General features: G+C 39.4%; 1 long non-coding RNA gene across 1 annotated transcript in view; it reads left to right on the forward strand.

Annotated features, from left to right (window-relative positions):
* Positions 1-1,175: 1,175 nt before the first annotated feature.
* The window catches only part of LOC138844873 (uncharacterized), a 74,103-nt gene continuing 54,897 nt past the window's right edge, over positions 1,176-20,381 (forward strand). Inside the window, exons 1-2 of the long non-coding RNA XR_011381277.1 lie at positions 1,176-1,310; positions 2,036-2,323. This is a non-coding gene — a long non-coding RNA (uncharacterized lncRNA). The remainder of the gene's footprint in view (positions 1,311-2,035; positions 2,324-20,381) is intronic.

Raw genomic sequence — 20,381 nt, forward strand, 5'->3', positions numbered from 1 at the left:
AACATTTGTACCACCCTCTCTCTCTCTCTCCTTTCCCTACAGCCTGATATTTGAATGCATATTGTCCTCCTCCTCCTGCCATCCTTGCTCCCTGCCTTACGTCCTAATCTCCTTAGGGTCTCCCTGGAAAATGACTCCTCTTTCCCATCTCCACAGTCTTTGTTTACAGTTACTGACTTCTTACCTGCCACGGTGGACTACACCTGCTTTCTTTATGTTAATTATTTCCTCGTCTCCATCTTATGTCAGTCTTCTGGCTCTACCCCCATCTTTTCTATTGCCCATCCGCTGCCCACACTGTGATGGTCCTCAGGATCTTTCCAAAATTCTCTTCTTCCATTTTGTGCCATTGTTAGCAACCTCAAACACTCCCAAGACTTCTATCCCCATCAATATGCTAATGACTCACTAACACTTATTACAGCCTCATTGTAAAAAGGGGGACAAAAAATATCTACCTCCTCTTGTTGTTGAGAATCCTGGAGACAGCATTTAAAACTTGTCTGACACGTTATCAGTACTCAGTACAAATGTTAGCTATTATTAGTATGTATCCGAGACACCTCAAAGACAACATATGCAGAATGGAACTCACTTCCTTCTTTTCACAGTGTTTCTTCAACTGATTCCTTCTTGGTAAATACTCTACTTACTCTTTAGGCACATTTTAATCACCACCTTTACCAAGGAGCTCCCATTAGCCTGCCTTAGTCAGGAGCCCCTGGTATGAGCTATCAGAGCATGCTGTGTTATAAAAGTTCATATCCATTGCAATTTGTAAATGCCTATTTGCCTGTCTCTATTCATTTTGAGAGGGCAGAAATCATATAGTTTGCTTTCGTATTTTAACCCCAACAAATATTTATTTAGCCATGACTGAATGGAAGTGGAACAGTGTATAAAATAAACAGTTAACTAGAAATACCCCAATTTATCCTTTCATGGTTACCCTGCGAGATCTTTAGTAATTTTCCATTTCTCTTCTCAAATTCTTTTATGAAAATCTAGTTGGTGCCAATTAACCTTAAGGAAATATGCAGTATCACTTAATTTTCAGGTGATACAGGGAGATGGCAAATTATGAGGCTGAGGGGAAGTCTTATGAAAGATTAGGGTATGATATATATAACCACATAATCCTTGTCTAAGCTGATTTCATGTTGCTGTGACTGAACACCACGGACTGAGGAGTTAGGAAAGAAAAGAAACATGTTTCTCAGGGTGTACAGGCTGGGAAGTCATGATCAAGGTTCTGTCCTGCAGTGAGGAGTTTCTTACTGCATCCTGACCTGCCAGGAAGCTTCACACAGGCAAGTGAGGGAGCAAGTGGGTGGGAACACCAGAGAGCTGAGGAAGCTGGACGTGCTTGTTTAGCAAAGCTACTCCCCCAACCCCTCAGTAACAGGGAGGAGCCCTTATGACCTGATCACCTGTTTAAGGCACCACCACGTAATACTATTACCTGGGCCATTAAAGTTCACCATGAGCTTTGGAAGAGACAGTCACTTAAGTAATAACCCTGGTCTATAAAGACAGCATTTTCTCAGAATTTCATTCATCTGGAAAATTTTCCTGGTAATTTGGTCATTAATTATTAATAGCCGGATCATTATTCATTTGCAGAAAATAGTATGATCTGCCAAAGACTCTTCTTTGGTTAACGTGCTTTGGTCATAACTCTCGGACCACGCACTTGGGGGATCTTCAAGCTGCTACCACTAGGGGGCTGGGCACAGAGTTCAGGTCTCAATAGAGGAAAAAAGTGGGGATGCAAGAGCATGTGGTTGCCATCTAACTGTTGCTGTGGAAACACTTATCTCACATCCAATAAACTTGGCTAAAGCACAGGAGTTGGAAGTCCTCCTGGTGTAAACAGATGAGCGTAGTACACTCCTATCCATTCCTGCGTGTCACCTTGTAGCTTACATTCCCATTCAATGTGTTCAGGTGCACACGGCTCTAACTTAAAAAAAAATTGAAAGGTCCAGGGTGGTACAGATTTAAAATGTGTTACTCTGATATTTTTACTCAATAGAGATTCTACAAAAACTTCCATGACACTTGAGGAGTGTACATGCAAGAGTGGAGCTTGGATGTGCAAATTGGTCAAGATGGCGGAATAGGAAGAGAGCACACTGATAGTCCGGGGAGAGACAGTTTAATAAAAGTGGAGATACTGCAGGTTCAAGGAAGAGTAGGGGAAGAAACAGCAGAAGTAACTCTTCCAGAACGAGTGATTCACAGTGGACCTGCGTGGAGAGTGTGGGAGCCCACAGTTCGGGACACCAGCGGCAGACTCAACACACCAGCACTGGGACGCGAGGTGAGCCGAACCTCAATAGCCCGAGACACCGGCAGGCAAGTGGAAAGAGGAGACTAGAGGGAACGACCCTGGGGGGAAAAGTTCACCAGGCTAACTAGAAGAGAGAGAGAGAGAGAGAGAGAGAGAGAGAAAAGTGACTCATACAGACGTGGGTTTGTCTCTCTCCACTCACCTCTCAAAGGCGAGCAAGACAAAGAGCAGGTGCCATCTTGGACATACGTCATAAGCAGAGCGACCTCAGGTCTGCACCGGCCCTGAGCTTAGCAGAAAAACCTGACTGTGGGCGGGGTGAATTAACAGGAGATTAGGACCTAGTAAATTTGTGGTGCTACTGAACTGAGACTGTGAAAAAAGAGATGGTGGGGGAGAGAACTCACAGAATTCACGTGAGTACTCTCCAGAGATGCTACAATTCCGTAACTTTGGCAACCCAGTGGGAGACTGAAGGAGAATCTGAGCCCACTCTGAGGGCAGAACAGATTCCCTGTGTGGTCCTTGGGAAAGAGCTTCTGATCTCTGGCTCCTGTGGGTAAATCATTTGCCTGATAACTACCTCCAACTTCGTTCAGCTGTGCGGAATTACTTCCCTTTTGAATCAAAGAAAGAAAGAAAGAAAGAGAGAGAGATCTACCACGCAAATTGGTCTGATTTTGAATCTGGCCTTGTTGCTTGCTGGCTGTGAGGGTTTGAGAAAACTTACTGAACTTTAGCTGCATCCCCTGTGAAGAAGAGATAATGATACCAATTTTAGGGTATTTGACATAATTTTATGAGGTGATATGGATAAGCTTGTTTACGTCAACAAGTAAAACATGGCTAAAGAAGGGATGCGCTAAACATATTCCATCTTCCTGAGGGCATCGCAAGTGAACATTGCTGCTGCTAAATGTTCCAGTGCAGTGATAAAAGGGATGGGTGGATGAAGCAGGTCATGTATTGTTTTGCCATCTGAAATATCATTTAGAACTCAAACACTAATAACTGTTAGCTGTCATTTTAGCTCTGACCCTGTTGGAACACATAATTTCAAAAATATTTCACTGCAGTAGGTTTTCAACCCACTCTTTAAAATTTAGAAATGGAGATTTTTTTGAACTTCCGCATTGAAAAAACATAAAATGCTAAAACAATTTTCATGGTGGAGCTTTATATTTCAGAGTCATTATATATATTGGATGAAAATAAATTTTTCTGTATAGACATTGGAATTAGATTTTTTTGTTTATTTTACTTCTCACTAAAAATTAAAAAAAATGTGCCCAAGGCATGTATCTAAGTAATTGTGAAGGTAGAAGTTTGAGTCCCTGTTTTGATTCAATCATCTGCACTCTAACTATGGAGATGAATATTTCATATGATATTGTGCCACGTATTTTTATATCAGTTAATTTAGTAATTATCATAACATTGGAATAGATGTAGAGTTTTGGAAGTCATTCTTATTTTTACAGATGAGAAGACTAAACCTCAGAGAAGTAATTTCCAAAATTCCACTAAGAATTAGCTAGAATACAGATTCAAAGCCAGCTGTATGACAACAAAGACTATTCTTTTTCTCTGATATAACTTTCACTTTTAACATAATGAACTTTCCCCTTCTTGGTAGTACAGTACTTTTATAATCCCAGTCTCTCTATCTTCCCTCATTCCCTCCATCTCTCCCTTACCCCTTCCTCCCTCTCTTTCTTTTTTCCCTTTTTGTGCGTATATATTTCTCTTATTTAAAGCACCTATCATTCTGCTTAATATTTAGTAGACTACTTAGCATAATCACTTGTCTGAAGAGACTTGAGAGGCTGGTATTGCGGAATGGTGGGTAAAGCCATCACCTATGACACTGGCATCCTCTATGGGCACCAGTTCATGTCCTGGCTATTCCACTTCTGATCCAGCTCTGTGCTAATGGCTAGGAGGAGCAACAAAAGATGGCCAAAGTACCTGGATCCCTGTCACCCACATAGGAGACCCAGATGAAGCTCCTGGCTCCTGGCTTCAGCTGGACCCACCACTGGCCATTGCATCCATCTGGGGGAGTGAACAAACATAAGGAAGCACTCTCTCTCTCTCTCTGTCTCTCTCCTATGTGTGTGTGTGTGTGTCTCCATCTCTTTGTAACTATGATTTTCAAAGCAACTAAATAAATCATTAAACAAAAAAAGACTTGAGCATGATCATTGCTGGTTCTCTCTTTTGTGAAAGAGGGGGATAAACTGCAGTGCAGTTGGTCATCACTCCCAGATCCCTGTCGTGGCTCCTTTATCTCCTGCTGCTCAAATTTCAGCATATATCCCAACTCAGGTGAGGAAACATGCGTGCTTTGTTTCTGCTCTCTTTCTCAGTCTCAGTGGCATGTCTTGTTGAGTTAAATATGTTTACATATATAAAATTCTATGGGCGATCTAAAAATTTTAGGACTATGAATTTCATCACCAATACAAATTCTGGTTTATAAGCTTTAATATCCAAAACTTCACAAGTAGAATTTTCTCCTAGTAGAAAGTATGGTTTATCTGTATGTAATATTGTTAAAGTTATTTTATAATGGTTTATTACATAGAAATCTCAAAGGACCACATTGAGAGGACTGGAAAAATAATGCACAGGATACAAAAACAGTCTTTTGAACAAATGATGACATATTTACTTGTCTTAATGCACCTATTGCTTTTTCCAAGATATATTTGAAATAAAAATAATTTTTACTCTTTTAAAATCTCTATCATTGTGTGTGTGCATGGCTTATGTTTAAAAAAAAACTTACAAATTTCTATTTCTGAAAGAGGATTTAATGCCAGAGAGAAGGTATATTAGCACCATCACCTTTACTTGGTAAAACTTGTTGGGGAATGACACTTCTGTCTTGATGCTGTCGCATCCCCCTCCTGTTTCCAATGAAGGAGTCAAAATCAAGGGCAAGTCATGAGAAATGAATAAGGCTATGCAACGTTATTTATAGAACTTAATGAATCAGGTTCTAAGAGTGCCTAAGACTTACAGTTGCTTTAGCAACCTGAGGAGCTATATTAACTCTAAGAGCTCCCCTGTCCCCAAAAGCTTTTAAGTTGCTTAAAAATGTTAAATTCAGTCCTCTTTAGTTGTCTTTAGCAATTCAAGTAGAGAAGGAAGGAATTTTTTTTTTTTTTAGTTACAAAATAGCTGAGAAAATGGCCGTCTTAGAGAAGAAGAAATAGGAAGATTGCTAATGAAACAACTTGCCTGATAGTACGTAAGTAAGAATTCAGAGAAAGCTTTTTCCACTATGTCATTTCTATATTTGAGTCCCCCTACAAAAATTTCGTTGTTTTATATAAGATGAATTCATATTTTAAAATATGACTTTAGGTTTTAAATTTCAGTAACTGTAGAATAAGTTATCTTGGATTTTCTGCTGCTGATAATTATTATATTTACAAAGGTATCTGTAGGTAATAGAGACGTACCCAAATGAAGAACAAACTATAGGGGTACAACTCGTAAAAAGAAGGAAAATCTGGCTGAGGCTGAGGCGTAGCAGGTAAAGCCACCACCTGCAATGCCAGCATCCTATATGGGCACCAGGCTGAGTCCCAGATACTCCACTTCCAATCCAGCTCCTTGCTAATGTTCCTGGGAAGGCAGTGATGGATGGCCCAAGTCCTTGGGTCCCTGCACCCACATGGAAACCCAGAAGAAGCTCATGGCTTTTGGCTTCCTTCTGGTCCAACCTGGGCCATTGTGGCCACTTGGGGAATGAACCAGTGGATGGAAGATTCTCTTTCTCTTTCTCTCTACCTCCATCTGTCTCTCTATAACTCTACCTTTCAAATAAATAAAATAAATCTTTAAAAAAAAAAAGGAATGAAACCACAGTGGGTAAGAACTAGATAATGTAGCTTCCCTCTGAGGGAAATTCCATGTGCCCCTCTCCCCCCAGCTAGAGATGCACAAAATTCAGTAGGAAGACAAAATCTTACAGGCCTGATAAGTAGAAGATAAAATCCAGGGATGAACACTGGGTGAGAACTGAGAGGTGGGGAGCACCAGACAGAATGGGACCAAAGGAAGAGGAGCTATTGATGCATGCTTCCAATATGTCAAAGTTTGAATGGTGTTTGTGTGAGAGCAAGTGACTCAGGAGCAGTTTAGAGCTGAGAGAGGTGAAGAAGTTTCAGTAGCTAACCAATTCCTAGGAGACTCAGATAGGAATTCAGTTTCCCTGGGTTAGCAGCATTTGGTAAACATTTTAGTCTTTTCAAAGGGTTAGGAGAACCACATCCAAAGGCTAAGGAGTTCACAGTAGAATTAAGGGACAAACAAAAAATAGATTTATCTTAACAAAGTTTGTTTATGCATTTATTTTTATTTTTTAGAGAGAGAGAGAGGGAGAAGTAGAGAGAGAGAGGGAGAGAGAGAGAGGTCTTACATCTGCTGGTTGGAGCTGGGCAGATCCTAAGCCAGGAGCCAGGAGCTTCCTCTGGGTTTCCCATGTGGATTCAGGGGCCCAAGTAGTTGGGTCATTTGCTGCTGCTTTCCCAGGTGCCTTCACAGGGAGTTGGATCAGAATTGGAGCAGCCAGGACTTGAACCTGTGTCTATAAGGGATACCAGCACTGCAGGTGGTGGCTTTACCTGCTATGCCACAGCACCAGCCCCTTAACAAAGCTTAAAACCAAGCATCTACTAGTTAAAGTTAATTTACAGTAATTTACCTACTAGAATAAGAATCTTCATTCCTTAGAGAAAGATATTAGAATCCAAAGTTTCGGGAAAAATATTCTGTAATTTAATTTCCTTTTTTTTAAAGATTTATTTTATTTATTTGAAAGACAGAGTTACAGAGACAGGTAGAGATGGAGAGAGCGATCTTCCATCTGCTGGTTCACTCCCCAGATGGCCACAGCAGCTGGAGCTGTGCTGATCTGAATCCAGGAGCCAGGAGCTTCTTCCAGGTCTCCCATGTGGGTGCAGGGGTCCAATCACTGGGGCCATCTTCCACTGCTTTCCCAGGCCATAGCAGAGAGCTGGACCAGAAGAGGAGCAGCTGGGACTAGAACCAGCACCCATATGGGATCTCGGCACTTTAGGCCAGGGCTTTAACCTGCTGTGCCATAGCGCTGGCCCCTAATTTTCTTTTGAATGGAAAGGTACACAAAGAGGAAAACAACATGTAAACATAGACCTCCAGATGAACCACCTGTAGGAATTAGCAGTTAGGGATTATTTAATAAAACATATATATATATATGTGTGTATATATATATATATGTGTATATATATATATATAAAGTAATCTGTAGGAATGATGAATGGAAATATATATGAATAAAAAGCATAATGACAGGAGTATAAAAGAAGAAAGAGGGTATAAATGGAATCATTGTTGTGAAATTCTTTAATTTAACACTAAGTGGTAAAATGTTAATGTCAAAATAGATTGTGCTAAGGTCAATGCATGTACTGTAATAGCAGAGAAACTAAAAATTATACAAAGTAATTTGTATAAAAAAGTAGAGGAAATGAAATGGAATAATAAAAACATTGATTAAACAAAATAAGGCAAATAAAGAGAATTAAGGAAGAAATAACACAGAGGACAATGAGAAAATAATATTTATCAATAATAATTATATTAAATATAAATGAATTATAATAAACCTTTTACTTATTCTGGGATTTTCCTCCAAAATTTTCAAGACTTTTTTTTAACTTTTATTTAATGAATATAAATTTCCAAAGTACAGAATATTGATTACAATGGCTTCCCCCCATAACGTCCCTCCAACCCACAACCCTCCCCTTATCCACTCCCTCTCCCCTTCCATTCATATCAAGATTCATTTTCGATTCTCTTTATATACAGAAGATCAGTTTAGCATACATTAAGTAAAGATTTCAACAGTTTGCTCCCACACAGAAACATAAAGGGAAAAATACTGTTTGAGTACTAGTTATAGCATTAAATCTCAATGTACAGCACACTAAGGACAGAGATCCTACATGAGGAGTAAGTGCACAGTGATTCCTGTTGTTGACTTAACAAATTGACACTCTTGTTTATGGCATCAGTAATCACCCTAGGCTCTTGTCATGAGTTGCCAAGGCTATGGAAGCCCCCTGAGTTCACTGACTCTGATCATATTTAGACAAGGCCATGGTCAAAGTGCAAGTTCTCTCCTCCCTTCAGAGAAAGGTACCTCCTTCTTTGATGACCCTTCTTTCCACTGGGATCTCACTCGTGGAGATCTTTCATTTAGGTTTTTTTTTCCCCCCAGAGTGTCTTGGCTTTCCATGCCTGAAATAGTCTCATGGGCTTTTCAGCCGATCCGCATGCCTTAAGAGCTGATTCTGAGGCCAGGGTGCTGTTTAGGACATCTGCCATTCTATGGGTCTGCTGTGTATCTCACTTCCCATGTTGGATCATTCTCTCCCTTTTTTATTCTATCAGCTAGTATTTGCAGACACTATTCTTGTTTATGTGATCCCTTTGGTTCTTAAAGACTTTTTTTTTATTTGACAGATAGAGTTAGACAGTGAGAGAGAGAGAGAGAGAGAGACAGAGAGAAAGGTCTTCCTTCCATTAGTTCACTCCCCAAATGGCCCCTATGGCCAGAGCTGTGCTGATCCAAAGCCAAGAGCCAGGTGCTTCTTCCTGGTCTCCCATGTGGGTGCAGGGGCCCAAGCACATGGGCCATCCTTCACTGCCTTCCTGGGCCACAGCATAGAGCTGGACTGGAAGAGGAGCAACTGGGGCTAGAACCCGGTTCCCATATGGAATGCCGGTTCTGCAGGCGGATGATTAACCAAGTGAGCCAAGGCACTAGCCCCAACATGTTGATAATAATTATCACAGATTTTACATTTCTAACAACGACTTAACAAGTAAACATTTACTTATCAAAGTTATCAATGAATGAGTGAAAGCTGAAGAACTTATCAATTTGATTTCATGCTAAACTTGTTGAAAAGAGATGCCATTCAGCCCCTTATAAACACCCTGCATCAGAAGAATGGGCTAAACCCAACAACATAAAATAAGATATAGAGTGGGGGAAATCTAGGTCAAAAATAATTCATGAGATAAATGCTGTAAGGTCAATCTGGTGTAATAGAAAGCACATATGACAACAATAGCAAGTGCCAGTAATTTTACTGGGTGAGGGTTCCAAGCCAATATACAAAATATCATTCTGAGCATTACATGTACAGTATTGCATTCAATTCTGAGTTTGAATGGATTTACCTATTAGAATACTTCAAGAGGAGAATGAACACAAGATTGAAAAATCTATGAAATCAAGTCCATCAAGCATAAATCTGCAGCTGGCACCGCGGCTCAATAGGCTAATCCTCCACCTAGTGGCGCTGGCACACCGGGTTCTAGTCCCGGTCTGGGCGCCGGATTCTGTCCCGGTTGCCCCCCTTCCAGGCCAGCTCTCTGCTATGGCCCGGCAGTGCAGTGGAGGATGGCCCAAGTCCTTGGGCCCTGTACCCGCATGGGAGACTAGGAGAAGCACCTGGCTCCTGCCTTCGGATCAGCGCGGTGCACCAGCCGCAGCGCGCTGTCTGTGGCGGCCATTGGAGGGTGAACCAACGGCAAAGGAAGACCTTTCTCTCTGTCTCTCTCACTGTCCACTCTGCCTGTCCAAAAAAAAAAAAAAAAAAAAAAAAAAAAAAAAAAAAAGCATAAATCTGCCAATAAGAGGCTAGAAAAGAATGACCTCCGCATAACATGGTATCTGAAGGACCATCATGTTAAAGTATATATAATAATTATTTCCACTACATAGGAAAATAAATTCTGTTGAAACATTTAATGTAACATGCTACTTACTCAGTCTATCCTCTCTGGGTTCTGGTAACCTGATTACTGACTGATATTAAGTAACTATAATTTTTTTACTATAAGCTTTTTTTCATGGGAATTAGATTAATGAACTAATGTGAAATGTGAAATAATTGCTTTTAAAAACAATGAATGCAATGTATATATATGTCTGGTGTACGTAAGAGACATATGCGTACACATCCTACTTGGTCTTCAGTAGTCAACTGATACAAGCATCTGATGATTGTAGCAATAATACTTGTCTCTGGCTTTGTGCTGCCAGTTTATTCTTCCCTTAGTTGCATTCTGCTCTAGTTCATCTTCTGTGTGGTCTTATATTGATGATGGTTTTAAATTGGTTACTTACCTTGTCCATACAATGTTCATCTGCAAAACCCAGAGAAACTCTGGATGTATATAATGGTCAAAAAATCCAACATATATGTAATTAATCCATATTTAGTTATTTCTATATAATGTTATTTCTTTGCTTCTCCTGGGTTATTATCAGCACAGCATGATAGTGAAGAGTGAAATTTTGAGCCAGATGTCCACCATGGAAATACTGACCTTGCTGCTTGCCAGCTATGTGATCCTTGACATATTTTACCCCCTTTTGCTATAGTTCCCATCTCAAGTGTAGAGTCACTATGCAGTGATTCAATGATGTAAAGTGCTAAAATAGTGTCTAGCATTTAATAAACACAGTTACTATTTTAAATTCTTCTCTGATAATCTGAAATGACATCTGGCAAAATTTTATATGCAAGGTACTTGCCATCACTCAGTGTGCCCTTGGAAGTAACATATGTAGTCAAACCCCTTGGTCTTATAGAACACACTTTTGCTTGTTATTTGTATCATGTTTAGAAAATGAAAATGTAATAAAATGCAATGATTATTTGTCTTCAAGCCTTTTTTTCTTACTAACTTGAGTTTCTTGAAGTTAGGCACAAGGTTTTATGTTTACTATAGACCTAAAATGTTCTCAGCAAAATCTTAGACAAATACTTTTTGAAGTTAGAGAGAGGTACCATGATTAATTTAACTTTAAGGAAAAACTGATGATATACCTTGTAACAAAACACAGGCTGTTTTATTAAATACAAAAGGCTGGACTCTATATAGCAAAAATATTGCAGAGATTTCAAAACTATATTAGAAATTTAAAAATCACTTTCCTCTATTTCTATAATACTACTGTTTTTTTGTTCTTTTAATATTTATTGAACACTTAAAATCAACAAGCATTATACTATTAACCAAAAGGAATGTCTAGATCAGAGATAAACAAGAAACCAGCTTGAATAAATAGTTCAAGCTCTAACAGAGTTAAGCACAGTTTTTTTCTATAATGTCAGTTAAGATGCAAAATCATTTGAAATGACTATTGAGCTAGCTAATGAAGAACAAAATACAATCAGTTTTAAGGTCTTGGAGGAAAAAGACTTAGAAAATTCACTCTAATAACACATAGGAGATGGAAGATATTCCCATACCCCCATTTTTCAGAAATTAAAATAAGATATGGAAAAGTAAAGGAAATGTCTTGTTCTGGGGATTTAATTAGTGGTAAAAACAGGAAGAATTACAAAACATTTAAGTTCTAGTTTCTAGTCTACATACTTAGGTTTTCTCATTAGACTTAGAACTAGATCTAATTCTACATCACTTCTGTTTAACTCTATTGCATTAATTAGTCTTCATGATAGCAACATGGTAAGATATAAATAGTGCTAATAAAAATAATTTCTTAAGGCAAGCAGGAACATTTTAAAAGCTCTCCATCTAACTTTCATTCTGTTCTTAGAATTTGATAGCTTTTCCCAAATGACACGAAGTTGAATGCCCACCCAGACTTCTGGGTGTAGCCTTTGTTTTCCTTTGTGCTTTTCATCTAGCTCAGTGGATTTTAATCTGAGGTTCCATGAAAATTACACCATAGGCTCACATACAAACAAAAAAAAAATGCCACAACAATGAACTATATTTTATGAGTGATTTGGATATTTACTAGGTTAATTTATATACAAATGTTATTTATGAGCTAACTTCAGATGGGAATCTTCAAGCAAGATGTTTCTCAACTGTTTTCTTGTTTCAAAGGTTAGCTATTATTATTTTTTTTAACAGGCAGAGTGGACAGTGAGAGAAGAGACAGAGAAAAAGGTCTTCCTTTGCCGTTGGTTCACCCCCCAATGGCCTCCGCAGCCGGCATGCTGCGGCCAGCGCATCGCGCTGATCCGAAGGCAGGAGCCAGGTGCTTCTCCTGGTCTCCCATGGGGTGCAGGGCCCAAGCACTTGGGCCATCCTCCGCCGCACTCCCAGGCCACAGCAGAGAGCTGGCCTGGAAGAGGGGCAACCGGGACAGAATCTGGTGCCCCCGAAGGTTAGCTATTATTATAATCACCAAGCATATTAGCTCTTTATATCTGTTGTAAAGTTGAGTAGTTTATTCTTGAAATAGATAGGAAAACTGACATGGTTGCAATGCTTTTCTTAGTGCCTCCCCCTGCCCCATCTTTCTGGCCCCAATTATGCTTTCCTGCAAATATCTTTGAAGAGCTCCTGACAAAGGCCCCTCCCTCTATGTTGCCACACCAAGAGGGCTATTCATGACAACACAGCATGTAAATTCACTTTACTCAGCCATGATGAATACCCAAATACCACCAGGAAACTGGTGCTAGGACAAACTCAGAATGAAGTGCCATTTAAAGACTTCCAAGAAGCAGATATTAATAGGCAAAGTCATTCTTGTGCTTCTTTACCCAACTACATTTAGAAAGATACTTTGCCCTCAAGTGTGGTTGCATCTGGTTTTCCCACGTACGAATCATAAGAGATATCCATTTCACTCCCTTACTTAACTCTGTTCTTCCGATCTTACTCCCAAAGATCAGGACCAGCTGGAATTTTCTGATGAAATTTAGGGAGATACCATGAACTTGCTCATTCATTATGCATTGTGATGGCTTTCTAGACGGAGATCCTGAAAAGCCAAAAACTATTTTCAACACTTGCTTATGGCTGACATTCCTCGGTGTGCTTTGGGTCTTTCCAATTAGATTCTCTCTTTTGAAAACTGGATGTGACAGAGTCAAACGAGGAAAGAGGCAGGACTCAGGGCATGCATTTATAGTGGACTGGATTAGGGACAGTTTTCTCCTGGAATTTTCATGATTCGCCAGCTTTCTGGTCAGGGAAGTAGAAGCAGTAGTGCTCTTCCTAAACTCAGTTCTGCAATCTGGTTTTGAGAATCATTCCTGGAAACTCAAGCTTAGAGTTGGTCTCTTAACTAATTGTATGAAGCCATCTAAATCATTTAATACCATCTCTGCTAAAACTTCATTAGGTAATATATCTATTTCTGCTTAAGCTACCTACAAATGGATCATTTTCTCAGAAATTGAATCCTTCCCAATACACTCTGAGGGGGACATTGAGGTAGACACCCAAAACTGAGAATTCCTGAGTGGGTAGGAGTCTGAAAACTCTCTCTATTCCTGAATCCCTGGACATTTTCACATAGGTTGAGTTCCCATATGACTACCATGGCCTATAGGATTGGTGAAGTGTTACATGTTGCAAAAAAAGTTAATGCTTTCAGTAGTTTTCATCCTTGGGAACCACAGAGAAATAGCATCCAACTGACGTCTCTAGTCATCAGTTTCATAGGTTTTAGGATGGAATGAAGTCCTCTGACTCATAGCACTAGAGTTGGAGAAGGCAGAATAACCTCTTTTAATAAAGATCATGCCTTAGCAAGCTCATGTTTGGTCAATATTCAGGAGAGTTTCTTGCATATAGAATTCATAAGCCACACATTATCAAGTGAACATATTTTAAAATCAATTGAAGACTTGTAGCATTATTTTAAAAGTCTCTCTTCAGTTTACTTTAACAATTCACCTCATTATTCTTTTAGTTGGGCAGTTATTCCTAAATACTTTGATGCAATTTTATCTTCCTTCTTCTTTAATCTAGCACTTGTTAGTATAACCTAAGGTGATGTGGGTTGTGTATAAGCCATTTTAATTTGCATAATGAGCCCCAGGGCCTCTCTAGCATGAACGAAGAACTAAGTATAATTTTGACAGCTTCTAGAGAGTCAAATTTTTTGGCTCTTTTTGGAGGGACAGGGGAAGAGATCCGTTTGTAATCTTCTAATCAGAGCTTGAAGACAATGCACAATGTCGGCAAAGATGGCACCAGTGATCAAGGATTAGGAATTCCATGAAATCTCACCAGAAATGCCACCTTTGTAGTGAAAACAGGCCTTCATTTTACACATGCCTTTGGGCAAGCCAACAAACTACTTCTACAAATAGCCCTAAGGGAAAGGAGCCAAGGGCATAGGTCTAAAGAAGAGGACATCTCTGTTCAGGCAAATTGATAATAGCAATGTAGGTATCAGATGAGGTAGCTGTAATAATGTGTGCTTTTTAAAAATTTCCATAGATATCACATAATGATCATAATGCTTTATGTGAGTTATATCCTGACTCCATATGATTGTCATGCAAGCTATGGAGTTGATGTTATTATAATTAGAAAATAGAGTCATAGAAATTATATAGAAATATATAGAAATTTATCCAAATCATACAATAAGTTAAGGCAGGGTTGAAACCTAGGCAACTGAATTCAATTGCAAGAACTTCTAGATAGTACATAATTTGCTATGGTTAAGTCTTACCTTCTAGGTTGCTGAGAGAGTTCTATATGGATAATCTAGACTATTGAGTACATCCTCATCAGACACTAGACCAACACACCAACATGGCACTATGGAAACACAAACCAAGCCAAAGTGGCAATAGCTGAATCTGTATAATAAAACATCATAGCTGGACCATGTAATTAAAGAGCAAAGAGACATACTTTTGGGAAAGACACAGGTTCTTCTTTTCAGGAATGATTTTGCTACTCCTTGAGAGATATTGAAAAGCTAATACAGAACAAATAATCTAGTTTTTTTTTTTTTCATTTGGTTACACTGCCGTGTGATGAGAAATGGTCACTTAAATCATTGTAGTGAAGTTTGCAAAAGCTAGTCAGTGTATACTCCTAAATTTGTAACTGTGAGTTTGAGTCAAAAGTAATATGAAAGACATATACTTGAGGTAATCTTAAATTTTCTTTCACTGATAATTTCTATGAAATAGTACATTGAAATGATGATAGAGGTAGAGATTAAATTCTTTGAAATTTTATTTATTTGAAAGGCAGAGTGATAGAGATTTCCATCCAGTGGTTTACTCCCCAAATGGCCACAATGAGAGGGGTTGGTACAGGCAAAAGCAGGAGCTTAGAAGCCCATCCAAGTCTCCCTGCTCCCCACCCCCCGGAGTCCTTTTTTTTTTTTTTTCTTTTTTTTTTCACAGACAGAGTGGACAGTAAGAGAGAGAGAGACATCTTCCTCTTCCGTTGGTTCACCCCCCAATGGCCTCTGCAGCTGGTGCTCTGAGGCCAGTGCACCACGCTGATCCAAAGCCAGGAGCCAGGTGCTTTTCCTGGTGTCCCATGCGGGTGTAGGGCCCAAACACTTGGGACATCCTCCACAGCACTCCTGGGCCACAGCAAAGAGCTGGACTGGAAGAGGAGCAACAGGGACACAATCTGGTGCCCCGACCGGGACTAGAACCCGGGGTTCCAGCGCTGCAGGAGGAGGATTAGCCTATTGAGTCGCAGCGCCGGCCAACAGAGTCCTTACTAAGTTTTTGGAAATGGTTGTTTTGAAAACAAAATTGCATGTATGTCAAAATGTATGGCACCAAGATAAAGTTTCCTTTTGATTCCACTTGCCTTAAACATTTTGAAACACACACACACACACACACACACACATCCTATTATTCTTTTTCTCTGGAGAAGCTTGATTAATGCAATGACATTGTAATTCTCTGATTGGGAATATAGCTTGATATAGTTGGAAGAATAATTGTTTTTTAAACCCGACCATCCCTAGTTTAACTCCTTGCTCCATCATTTACAATCTTAGATAAATCATTGAATTTAGATAATTCACTTCAAGTCTCTGAACTTCAGCTTCCTCCCCTTTAGACTCCTTAGAAAAAGAATGCTACATGGGAGGTTGATAAAAGGATCAGTGATAATGTATTAAAATCCACCCACATACAGGTAGATACTACACAAAGAAGTGATGAGAAAAGGGTTAGCTAATGTGTTGGGAGATTACTCTATGTATTATCTCCTCATTGAAGAGATTAGAAGGAACTGAAGGACATAGGAGATATTCTCCATCTTATATCTCCCTAAATGTAGCTTTAAATTATGAAGTTTTTGGCTCAAATTGTGGCTAGCTGGACAAAAACATGCTTGCTGTTATGCAAAAGATAACATCCACCCAAGACTTGGATTTTTGAGATAAGTCTCAATTAGAAGAGGGAGATGTGGACCAACCCCATGAAGAAGGAATTTATAGAGTGTCCCCAGCATGCCAAAACTTAGCTATAACCACATCAGGGATTATGAGTGCCTGAGAGGTGTGGGCAAAGCTTTGAGGCCTTGAGAAAGTAAGGTGAGCTTCTATTTTTGTCACTTGTTCTATTTTGTCTTCATCTGCCAGACAATGGGAGCTCCTGCCCCATACAGTCACGATGAGGATGAGCGATGTTGTAGATGCAGGATCTGGTCCCTGCACTGGCAGTACAAGCCCAGGATTCTTGTAGCACACAACAGAAGAAATGAAGGTACCTTGATAGTGACAGAATTGCATTTTTCCAGCTAGGATGGCAGGAGCTCATAATAGATTAAATTTGGTGGAAAAGGGGAAGAAAAAAAAAAAAAAGGAGCACCATGGCCTTTGAGATTTTGTGTCATGGAATAATTTTTACAATTTTTCAAAAATATTTATTTAAAGGCAGAATGACAGAGAGAAAGAGAAAGAGAGAGAGAAAGAGAGAGAGAAAGAGAGAGAGAAAGAGAGAGAGAGAGAGAGAGAGAGAGAGAGAGGAGATTTTGAAGTTTTCAATCTATGGATTCACTTCCCAAACAACTGCTATGACCCAGGGTGGCCCAGGCCAAAACCAGGAGACAAGAACTTCATTTATGTCTCCCAAGTCAATACTTTAGCCAGGTTTTGTATTTATTATAGTCCCAGTTTCATAGTGTTTCCAGTTTTTAAAAGGCATAGACTATTTTTTAAAATTCTTAACATTGAAAATCATTCTTTTAGTGTTGTAGGATTCTATGTCTCACCCCACAAATCATGATTAAAGGATTTAATTTTAAAAATTAAGAGAGAGGTGAACATAAGGAATCATAAATACTTTAGATAAGCTTGATATTGACTCAACTATATGTGAAGGGATGCAGACATTATCACCTTAATTTTTGTATATGTGGAGAATCACATGGGGTTTTAAAGATTTGCCTGTATTCCTACAGCTCTTCCCCAGCAAAGATGCGATTTGCAACAGTACATTTTCCTACAAGCTATTGTTCTTTCTGCCATGCAGAGTTGTCGCTCTAAAGTGCCTGGTGCTCCCTGGGGGAACAAATTATGAGGCAAGACTGAGACACTCCAAGCGAGGTTGTTGAGATTTTATGTCACCTTCTTTTTAGCAGAGAAGTTCTAATTTTAAAAGGGCTTAAGGAATCTTTCTAAACATGTGCATGTTTAGCTATGAGACTAAAGTTTGGGGGACAAGAGACATGAGGGAGTGGTTGAGGGATCATCCTACAGAGCCTCTGTGGTCCTGACAGCACCCCAAGACCAGGAGCAAGCTGTGAGAGGATGCAGATGTGCTGAGGTTTTGCATTTCAGCTCTCAGTTCACACATTTTTGGGGCTCCCACATGTGAGGTGGGTAAGCCTTCTCTTTTCCCTCATTTGGGAGACAGAAAAGTAGTCACTTTGTTGGGGCAAGGGTAAATTACAAGAAGACAACCCAGCTGTGTGAAATCATCCATTTCCCTTCTATGTTGGCTCTGACTATCCACAAATGGGAAGAGGAAATCTTATTTTTTTTTTTTCTTAACCAAAAGTTTCTTCAGTTCTCTCTGAAACAGAATCCTTGCCAAATCAACCACACTACATGCCCTGCCCTATAAAAAGGAAGTTAAACTAAAGACCCAATGGAAGCTGGGTGTCTCACCAGTGGATCAGGAAACACGGGCTACATTTGTCTTTTCTTCTTTTTTTTTCCTGATACCATTTCACACATGAAGAAAAAAGTGGAACAAATGCAAATTTGAAAAATGTTGGCAAAATAATTATAGTACTTCTTGAAATACCCAGAGATGCTGGGTGAAAATTCAAAATGCTTATGTATGAAGAAACAAGGCAGTATTGTTAATTTTATAACAGGATGTCTCTTTGGCTTGTCCTACCTGATCCCTATCCCACCACTGCCCAACTTCAGTAAGCAACATTGCTAGGAAGCAAGTCAGATACAAACAAAACAGACAGAGGAAATACGTAAAGTGAGATCGAGGGATGGTTTGGACTTTGGATGACAACGCTATCCCTACTCTGAATCTTCACATTTTAGGTGCTGTAACATGAGTATTAATGAGAGATGAGCAAGGTGTGTAAACAAGCCAGAATTGGCACTTCCATAACAGAGAGGGATGATCAGACTGCACAGATGTAAACGTCATTCTGAAAGCCCAATACCCCTCTTTTCTCTTGTCAAATGTGTGTTCTTCCTCAAAATTATCAAATAGCCTAAGGAATATTTCTCAGCATTAAAATCCTCCCTTTGTTTGAGACATGTCCAGTGTTTTCTTTATATCTTTTTATTCCTCCCTTTCTCTATTTCTATTTGCATAAAAAAATTGGATCTCAGAGGCACTTCTAGGGAATACATAAAATCTGTTCTCTATATTAATAAAAACATTTTTTAAAAAGTATGTGGATGAGCTAACACTGTGGCACTGCAGGCTAAGCTGCAGATTGTGACACCAGAACTCCACGTAAGAGTGTTAGTTTAACCCTGGCTGCTCTGCTTCCAATCCACCTTTCAGCTAATGTGCATGGGAAGGCAGTAGAAGATGAACCAAGTGCTTGAGTCCCTGCCACCCATATAGGAGACCCAAATGGAATGCCTGACTCCCAGCTTCAGCCTCTCCCTGTCTCTCCTTCTTTCTGTTCCTTTGCCTTTCAAACAAATAGATCTTAAAATAAAAATACATGGGAAAATGGAACTAACAGACAAGCTTATTTTGGTTCAAACATTTTTGACATCCAAGCATGGTTTTCTGTAATATGCACTTTTCATCAACATTTTGAGGACCTCTTGTAATTTTTCAGGTCTCAATGTTATCATCATCATTTGCTTTCCCCTCCACTTCAATTCTCAATTCCCTTCATTTCTGTATCTCTTAAAGGTATCAACTCTAATGTTCAATCTGGATACCCTTTAAAATATGTAGGATTTGTTTTGTGCTTTTAATTTTTTAATTTTTTTTATTTTTGGTGCTTTTAATTTGCATAAGCAGTATCGCACCATGGGTCTCACTTTTTCATTTTGTACTCTTTTCTTTCAACATAGTGTTTTTTTAAAAGACTTATTCATTTACTTTTTTTAACTTTTATTTAATGAATATAAATTTCCAAAGTACAGCTTATGGATTACAATGGCTTCCCCCCCATAACGTCCCTCCCACCCGCAACCCTCCCCTTATCCACTCCCTCTCCCCTTCCATTCACATCAAGATTCATTTTCGTTTCTCTTTATATACAGAAGATCAGTTTAGCATACATTAAGTAAAGATTTCAACAGTTTGCACCCACACAGAAACATAAAGGGAAAAATACTGTTTGAGTACTAGTTATAGCATTAAATCTCAATGTACAGCACACTAAGGACAAAGATCCTACTTGAGGAGTAAGTGCACAGTGACTCCTGTTGTTGACTTAACAAATTGACACTCTTGTTTATGGCATCAGTAATCACCCTAGGCTCTTGTCATGAGCTGCCAAGGCTATGGAAGCCCCCTGAGTTCACTGACTCTGATCATATTTAGACAAGGCCATGGTCAAAGTGGAAGTTCTCTCCTCCCTTCAGAGAAAGGTACCTCCTTCTTTGATGACCTGTTCTTTCCACTGGGATCTCGTGGAGAACTTTCATTTAGTTTTTTTTTTTTTTCCCCCAGAGTGTCTTGGCTTTCCATGCCTGAAATACTCTCATGGGCTTTTCCGCCGGATCCGCATGCCTTAAGAGCTGATTCTGAGGCCAGGGTGCTGTTTAGGACATCTGCCATTCTATGGGTCTGCTTCAACATAG

This window comes from Oryctolagus cuniculus, chromosome 13 (assembly GCF_964237555.1).
Source record: "Oryctolagus cuniculus chromosome 13, mOryCun1.1, whole genome shotgun sequence".
Lineage (NCBI taxonomy): Eukaryota > Metazoa > Chordata > Mammalia > Lagomorpha > Leporidae > Oryctolagus > Oryctolagus cuniculus.